Genomic DNA, 8,530 nt, shown 5'->3' with positions numbered 1-8,530 from the left:
AACCCCATGATGCTGTGAGAGAGGTGGAGCGGAGAGGCTTTCCAACAGCACTGAACCCAGAGCAAATGTCCCATGTAGAAACGGCTTGTGATTATTGTGTTTAAAACCTTTTTCATACCTTTGCAAGCTACCTTGTTAGCCAGTATTGTTAAAAAGAACAGGTATCGACACATCATACTGGCATAAGTACTGACAAGTCGCAATCAACTTAGGGCAACCCAGCAAAGGGCTTTTAAAACAAGTGATAAGCCAAGATGTTTTGCCATTGCCTTCCCCTGCAAAAAATCTTCCTTGGTTGTCCCCATCCAAGTATGGATCCTGCTTAGCTTCATAAATCTGATGAGATTGGCTGTTAGTCTCAAAACAAAAAAACAGGCTCTGGATCCGTTGAACAGCAGAGCTTATTCAGAGGCGTAGTAAGGGAGGGAACGCGCCTGGTGCACTGGTGCGTCCTCCACCCCTGTCCCGCCCCAGAACGTCTATGCCACACCCACAAAATGCCCTCGCCACAACCCCACAGGGAAGAAGAGGAGGAGGAGGAGGAGGAGGAGGAGGAGGAGGAGGAGTTTGGATTTATATCCCCCCTTTCTCTCCTGCAGGAGACTCAAAGGGGCTTACAATCTCCTTGCCCTTCCCCCCTCACAACAAACACCCTGTGAGGTGGGTGGGGCTGAGAGAGCTCCGAGAAGCTGTGACTAGCCCAAGGTCAGCCAGCTGGCGTGTGTGGGAGTGTACAGGCTAATCTGAATTACCGAGATAAGCCTCCACAGCTCAGGCGGCAGAGCTGGGAATCAAACCCGGTTCCTCCAGATTAGATACACCAGCTCTTAACCTCCTACGCCGCTGCTGCTCCGTGCCCAGTGCATTGCGCACCCCCCTGCCCCCTTGGAGCTACGCCTCTGAGTTTATCGAAAGGTAACGAAGCACCTAGCTTACAGGAAGCCAGTTCTGCCTAACCAGCACCCCTCTTCATCCCCCCCAAGGATCCCCCCCATCCCGTTTTCCCAAAGATTGCAAGAAAGAGTTACAACAGAGCCTTGGCGCCCCAAGGTCAGCAACAGTCAGAGATAAATCCACCTGGATTTTCACCCCCACAGTACAACGGAAATATCTCCTTTTCCCACGGGAGTGATTCTCAGGGTCAGCCTAGTTATCTAGCAAGCACGTGGAAAGCATTACAGAAAGGATCAAGGAAGGAACGTTTCATTCACACAATAGTAACAATTAGCAGGCAAGGCACATGCATCTAAAGCGGTTACATTGACAGGGATGCATCTCAGTCATCCAGATACCATCTCCCGTTTTTATAGCCCTGGTCTGGAGCCAAGGATGCACATCAATCAATTGAGTGCCATCCCTGACAGCTATACCATATCATTCCACCTCTACATAACAACAGTTGATCAATGCATGTGTGCGTGTGCATGTGCCCATGCAAAGAGCTATCAAGTTACAGCCGACTTATGGCAACCCAGCAGGACTTTCAATGCAGGCGACTCACAGAGGTGGTTTGCCACTGCCTTCCTTTGCTTAGCAACCCTGATATTCCTTGATGGTCTCCCATTCAAGTCCTAACCAGGGCCTGCTTAACTTCTGAGATCAGACAAGATCAAGCTAGTTTGAGTCATCCAGGTCAGGGAAATAGATGTGTATTAATTTATTTAAATACATATATATATATATATTGCAATCTATCTTCCTGCTTAAATTTTTGTTAAAGCTAACAAAATTATATGAAGAGTTCGAACACGGGTGAAGGAAAGGACTTGCTTCCAGTCCTCCAACACACACTTTTAACTTGTTGACTGTAGTTGGAGTTTAGGGTCCACCTACATCTAGAGAGAAATAAGCAGAGGTGGGATCCAGCAGGTTCTCACAGGTTCCCGAGAGTAGGTTACTAATTATTTGTGTGTGCCAAGAGGGGGTTACTAATTGGTGATTTTGCCACGTGATTTTTGCCTCCTCTCAGCAGTAGCGCGCAGAACTTGAAGCAATCTAGCAGGAGGTGCACCAGCGTGCGTGGCAGCCTGCGCCTGCATGCATTCGTTTCCCGCCCAAGGACCGGCGCAGCGGCTGCATCCTTACCACAGTCCCGCCCAGCAATGCCCCGTCTCCGGAGATGCCAGGCGACGCCCCACGTCGTGCCCCGCCCAGCCCCATTGGCGCTACGCCTGGTTGAATCCCACCACCATAGGGAACCTGTTACTTCTAAAATTTTTGGATCCCACCACTGGAAATAAGGGTTTTATACAAGGACATGTTTACTCTGACTGTTCCTTCAAGGATAAGGGAGGGGTGGAATTGTCGTTCTGTGTCTTTCTTCTTCCCAAAAGGTTCTTCAGCAGTGCTGATTAAATCACCTTAAGGTGACACAGTGCAGATTAGTTAGCCCCATTGTCCAGCCAGGCTTACCTTAGGGTCAAGGGAAATGGTTAGCTGCCAATCTGGGGGGGGATCCCACAGGGCCTTCTCTAGAGGTTCTCCAGGTGCCTACTCTCTTGCAGTTTCTGTGCCTGGCAAAGACCGTCCTCTTCACCCAGGCATTTGGCTGGTCTCCCTGTCCCTGGGAGGCCTCCTGGGAAATCTGTACACCCTTCCTTTTTGTGGGTAGGTGGGGTAGACATGGGAGATTTTAGATCAGTGGTGGAGAACCTTTTGCACTCCAGATGTTCATGGACTACAATTCCCATCAGCCCCTGCCAACGTGGCCATGCTGGCAGGGGCTGATGGGAATTGTAGTCCATGAACATCTGGAGTGCAAAAGGTTCGCCGCCACGGTTTTAGATTGTGTCTGGATTTTTAGAATGGGGTTTTAATGGGGTGTTTTAATGGGGTTTTAATGGGGTTTTGTGTTTTAATGGGGCATTGTGTTTTAATGGGGTTTTAGTGTGTTTTTACTATCATGATTTTAATGTTGCATGTTTTATGGTAACCTTCCCTGCGACTGTGGTAAAGGGTGGGAAATAACTGTAAATAGAACAGACTAGGACCTCCTTCCTGCCCGAACTTGAAACACAAGATGAGTCCTAAAATTCTCTGAGAGGCATTTATTTTGTGAGCAGCAGTGTCTTATTGATTGATTAATTAATTATTTTTTCCACATTTTTATCCCGCCCTATCCCAAAGGGTTACAACAGTTACAACACAATACAACGTTTAAATACATTAACTATTCAAACTATAAAAACGCCAACAACATTCTAAAACAGTAGATTAATAAATAGTTTATAAAAATAGTTTATAAAAATAAAAATCTTGCTCCTCTGCCAGTCTTCGGCCCCCGTGTTGTTATGGCACCGCTTAACGGGCGGAGAGGCCTGACTGCTTACGTGTCTTCTCACTCTGTCATCCTGAAGCCGCTGCCAATCGTGTCAAATGTGAAATTAATGTGTTGCCAAAAATGGTGTGAAAAGACTTATTTTAAGAACAGTGAAAACTATTAAATTATTCAATAACCTCTCCCCGGGAGATTTGACAGAAACCTTATTGCTTGGCGTGTCTGGAAGTGGAATAGACAAGAAAGGAAGGAAGTGAAAAAAAAAGTGCATGGAAGGATTTCCCCCCCTCCTTTTAGCAACATTTTTGTCCTAATATAGAGCAGGGCGAGAAGATGACAGAAGATGTTTGCAGCCTGGAATTAACGCGGCCCCCACTCCTGGCCTGAATCACAGATCTCTGCCTGCCCATAAAAATTAAATTGCGTGCCTCGCTGTGATTTGGATCAGGGACCCACAGGAAGCAAGGAAGAGTTTAACCCTTCAAATCCCAATGGGTTCTGATAAATAAAAGTCAGACTTTCTGCACAATTAGTATTTCGAAAGAGAGTCTTTAAAATACCACACGTAACCCCCTTTAAAACTGAGAATAATAGCATGGGGAAGTTCTGGATTAGCAATAGCAGGGCTAAAAGGATTAAGCCCCAGCTTTCCTTCCCTGGGACAATATAAGTCAGATGGGACTTGATGGCAGGCAGGCAGGCAGGCAGGCAGGGAGGGAGGGAGGGAGGGAGGGAGGAAGGAAGGAAGGAAGGAAGGAAGGAAGGAAGGAAGGAAGGAAGGAAGGAAGGAAGGAAGGAAGGAAGGAAGGAAGGAAGGAAGGAAGGAAGGAAGGAAGGAAGGAAGGGAGCATGACAAAGGCATGGCTGCTTGGTAACTTTGCCACAGCATTTAGGAACTTCGAACAAATAACCATGATAAATTCTTTAAAAATACACTATCATTTTCCAGTGTAATCTTGAATGTGTCCAGCTGTTCAGACCTCCATACAAATCTTCTCCCCTGCTAAAATGTCATTCTCCTCTTTCCCTGTCTGCACTGAAATCTGGAATGCTTCAACTGGATTTCCTAACAGTTCAATAGTAAGTGGAGTTAGACCCCCTAAATGCCTTGACTTCAGCGGCCGTGGAAGAGTGTAACTCTACTTAAGTTTGCCCTGTGAGCCAATCCAATAATTGTATTATTGCGGTAAAGCACAGTTCAGTGCTCACAGCTTAACAATCTTTCCCCACCATGTGAGCTGCCATTTCTTTCTGCCAACATTATTACCTACTAGCAAAAAACACAAAGTTGCAGGAACCAAATGGACAAAGAATGAGGATAAATATTGTAGGAGCCTAGAATGGAGACAGGCTAGAATGATGTTCAACAGAATTAAACTTAAGCCTCTCCACATGGGTCTCGAACTATGTGAGGAATGGGAGAACCAGCATGGTGTAATGGTTGGAGTATTCAGTTAGGATCCGAAAGACCCAAGTTCAAATCTGTATTTCACCATGGAAGCTCACTGAGTTACCTTCATCCTAGGAGACACATGGAAAGCTTAAGATCTGGTCCCTTAGGATCAAGGACCAGTTCCTTGAGGGCTAGAGGGAGAAGAACATTTAATGGGGTCACACAAATAGTGCAACTTCACTGCCAGGAATATGTGGAAGTGATGTCACATTGCTGGCATGATGTCAATGTGATGCTCTAAGACTCAGAGAAAACTCTATGCTTTTACCAAATCCTAGAGTATTCCATTGACAACACACCAGTAACGTGATGCCACTTCCAGTATTTGCCAGAAGTGATGTTGTGCTGTTGGCTAGTAACCCTGCTAGGGCCAATCACTCTCTCATAACCTAGGCCCTTTCCCCACTTACCTTAAGCCCCATGCTACTCTCCTAAAGTAGCGTGGGGTCCAGCTGCACTCCCCACTTCAGGGGCAGCGAGAACGCAGCCACCCCGACGCTGCCTCTCTCGCGCCCCCTCAGTGTAATTCCTGGTGCCTTTTCAAATGGCGCCTTTTGATGACGGGGCACGCACCAGGAATTGCGCGCACTGGGAATTGCGCGCAGCAAACCTCTGACAAGGGTAAGTGGGCCTTAGTCTACCTCACAAGGTTGTTATTATGAGGTTAAAGTAGAGGAAGGAAGAATGATGTTGTTCTGGGGAGCAGCTCTCAGAGGAACAGCAGCTATTGGGAGAAGTGTTCAGCATCCCTACTTTGTTTACCCCCTCCAAGAAACCTCTCACGTGAAGGTAGCCATTGGACTGTTGCATGCAGCTGCAGTTTAACATTTAGTTGAACCCTTACTGAGCTGTGAGAAGACTCAAGCGTGAGCTAATTGCAAACTTAATTGAGTATATCTTTCCTTCTGATGGTTGACAGGGAACTATTTAAACTGCTCAAAAATGACACCAATTTGTCAATGTGGCGTGTCTGAAATTTCATTTAAAAATATATGATTCCAGCAGAGACAGAATGAGGGTTGGGGGCTCGTGTTTCAGTAGCCAGGTTTCAGCAGTTTCCACTCAGGAGGCTTAGTTTTCTCTAGGCAAGAAGAAAAATCCAGTGGGGAATGACCTATTGATAGACCTCTGTTGAATCTCCACATTGTTCAGTGCAGGTGTTTCTGGTAGGTTTCCTGCACCTTTAATAGGTGCATAACAATTTGGGATGTATTACTTATCCAAATACCATTTCCTCTCCCCCCAAAAAGGATGGCCACAATGTTCCTCCAGCTGTGTTGGCCCTTCCCAACTCACACAGAATGCAGTGGTGGCGAACCTTTGGCACTCCAGATGTTATGGACTACAATTCCCATCAGCCCCTGCCAGCATGGCCAATTGGAGTGCCAACATCTGGAGTGCCAAAGGTTCGCCACCACAGGCCTACAGCCTTCTAAAACCTCTCTCTCTAACACAGAAGACACAAGTTCTGTGTTACACATAGTGTTACACAGGTGTTGCACATAGGTGACATCACTTCTTGTCTCCTTTGAAATATACAAAGAGCCATGACTATTTCACACCTCAGGTCCTCTCTCTCACTCATAGAAATATTAACAAACAAGGTAGTCCAGTCCCTTTAATAACAAGCTCTCACTCCTGGAGAGTTTCAGGGTGGGAGGCTCAGCTACTGTTATTCATTAGCTGCCACCATTTGTTCATTTCATATAAAGTATATATAGACTGCAATATTAACTTGTGAGTGTGTGTTACTTTCCTTAGCCAGGCAGCCTATAGAGTTAAACAAAACAAGAAGTTAGCTTTTATCACCCAAGAAGATATGGTAGAAGCAGCAGTATTTCATGTCCACTGAACTTTTGAACTGCAGTCCTATTCCCACAACTGGGATTATTTGGTTACAAATTGACTATTTTCGGCCCATTATAAACCATCCAGAGGGATATTCAGAGGCGTCCCTCCCAGGCTCCCTGCTGTGGGGAGGGGGGGGCACCCGGAGGAGGCTTGACTGCCCGGAGACATGGATTACCCCATGTCCCCAGGCAGATAAGCCACTGGGGATATTTGTTGTGGTTTCTTTCATATACCCTGTACCGTAGACCGTATACAACAGTGGTTCTCAACCTTCCTAATGCCGCGACCCTTTAATACAGTTCCTCACGTTGTGGTGACCCCCAACCATAAAATTGGTATATATAAAATATAAAAATACCATTTTCTGATGGTCTTAGGTGACCCCTACCATCAGATCCTCTGAAGATGCCAGCCACAGATGCAGGCGAAACATCAGGAGAGAATGCCGCTAGAACACGGCCCGGAAACCACACAGCACCCAAACTACTGGCTCCGTTTCTTTTGCATGTGGCCCTTTAAGAACCCAGGGAGCTGGCCTCGATCTGAACGCCTCATCACTCTGCCTCTGCTGCCTGACTGGGATAGCCTCCTTGCCCCTGTTCTGCCTTACCCAAGTCAGGACTGTGCGTGTCAACCATCCTCATGGACAGCAGGATTCGCACTCTGGACAGTTCTGTTGTGGAATGGAAAGGGTTACCTTATACTAAAAAAAAGAGACACCACCATATAACAATGTGAATTGAAAAGGGAAGGAGGGATTCCATTTGACCACCCCAAAAGGCTATGCTGCGGATCATTGGACATCTGTGTGGGTTGCAGACTATGATGGGTTGCAGACTGTGATGGTTGCATGGACATCTGTGTGGGTTGCAGACTGTGATGAGGACAATTGCCACACCAACGCGTGGCCGGGTCCCCGCTAGTATCAAATAAAAGCTATTTTGTAGTCTGTGTTGGTGGGTATGCATAATTAGCAGAGTTTAGCAGATACCAGTGAAAACCCACATACTGATGAGTTGCTTTATATAAAAGTTTACTAGCTAAAAGGGAAGAGTAACATGGAGAAAAAAACAATTAACACAATACTGCACTGTCACACATTTACAATTCTCTCAGCTCGTGGCTATCGTAGTGGCCCTCTGCCTGAGAACAAAGAAAACAGGTTAACTTTATAACTTTGGGTATATGTGCTCACAGACACATAAGCAATGGCTATTCAAACTGGCCAATAGCTAATCAATAGGTCAGCTCATTAGAATGTGACCTCAACATCTTGTTTACACACAAACAAATAGTTAACACTTTTATGACTGCTTGTGACAGACATTTGCAAATACCAACAGTCTGGGGAAACCATGATGAAAAGAGGCACTGCCCTCTGGATCTCTTACTGTTATGCAAGAGTTAAAGGCACTGCAGCCCTGGCAAACAAGAAAAAGGTGGGTGACAGCTATTGCAAGGACCCTTGAGAGATGTTGCAGCCTTCCGCAACCTTCCTTTCTCATCAGATAATCGGGTGATGAAATCCTCCGTGTATTTGCTGTCCTATTAATAGCAATCATCATCTATTCACTCGATTTAATAATGACCGTGTTCTTGGGGATTTACAAATTCCTCCATCTCTCTTGTTTACAAATTCTCTCTGGAATGTTTGTGTAATTGCATGAAAATGCAGATGATATAGCTTATTTTAATTGGATTTGTCATGGCGGGGAAGGCAAAGCAGGCAGGCAGGGAAGGCAAAGCAGGCAGGCAGAATTGGGGGTCACTTTACAGACTGGAAAGGACTCCAGAAGAGATGCTTATTTCATTTACTATTAAGGTCAATCTCATCCGTGTCATTTAGTGACCTCTGCAAGATTTGGCCAATTAGCTAGATTTTAGAAAAGCGTAGATTTTTAAAGAAAACTGAACAAATGAAACTGGGGCTGGGAATTTTTTTTACCTTG

Source organism: Sphaerodactylus townsendi, linkage group LG04 (genome assembly GCF_021028975.2).
Source record: "Sphaerodactylus townsendi isolate TG3544 linkage group LG04, MPM_Stown_v2.3, whole genome shotgun sequence".
Lineage (NCBI taxonomy): Eukaryota > Metazoa > Chordata > Lepidosauria > Squamata > Sphaerodactylidae > Sphaerodactylus > Sphaerodactylus townsendi.
Note: the sequence above shows the minus strand (reverse complement) of the source record.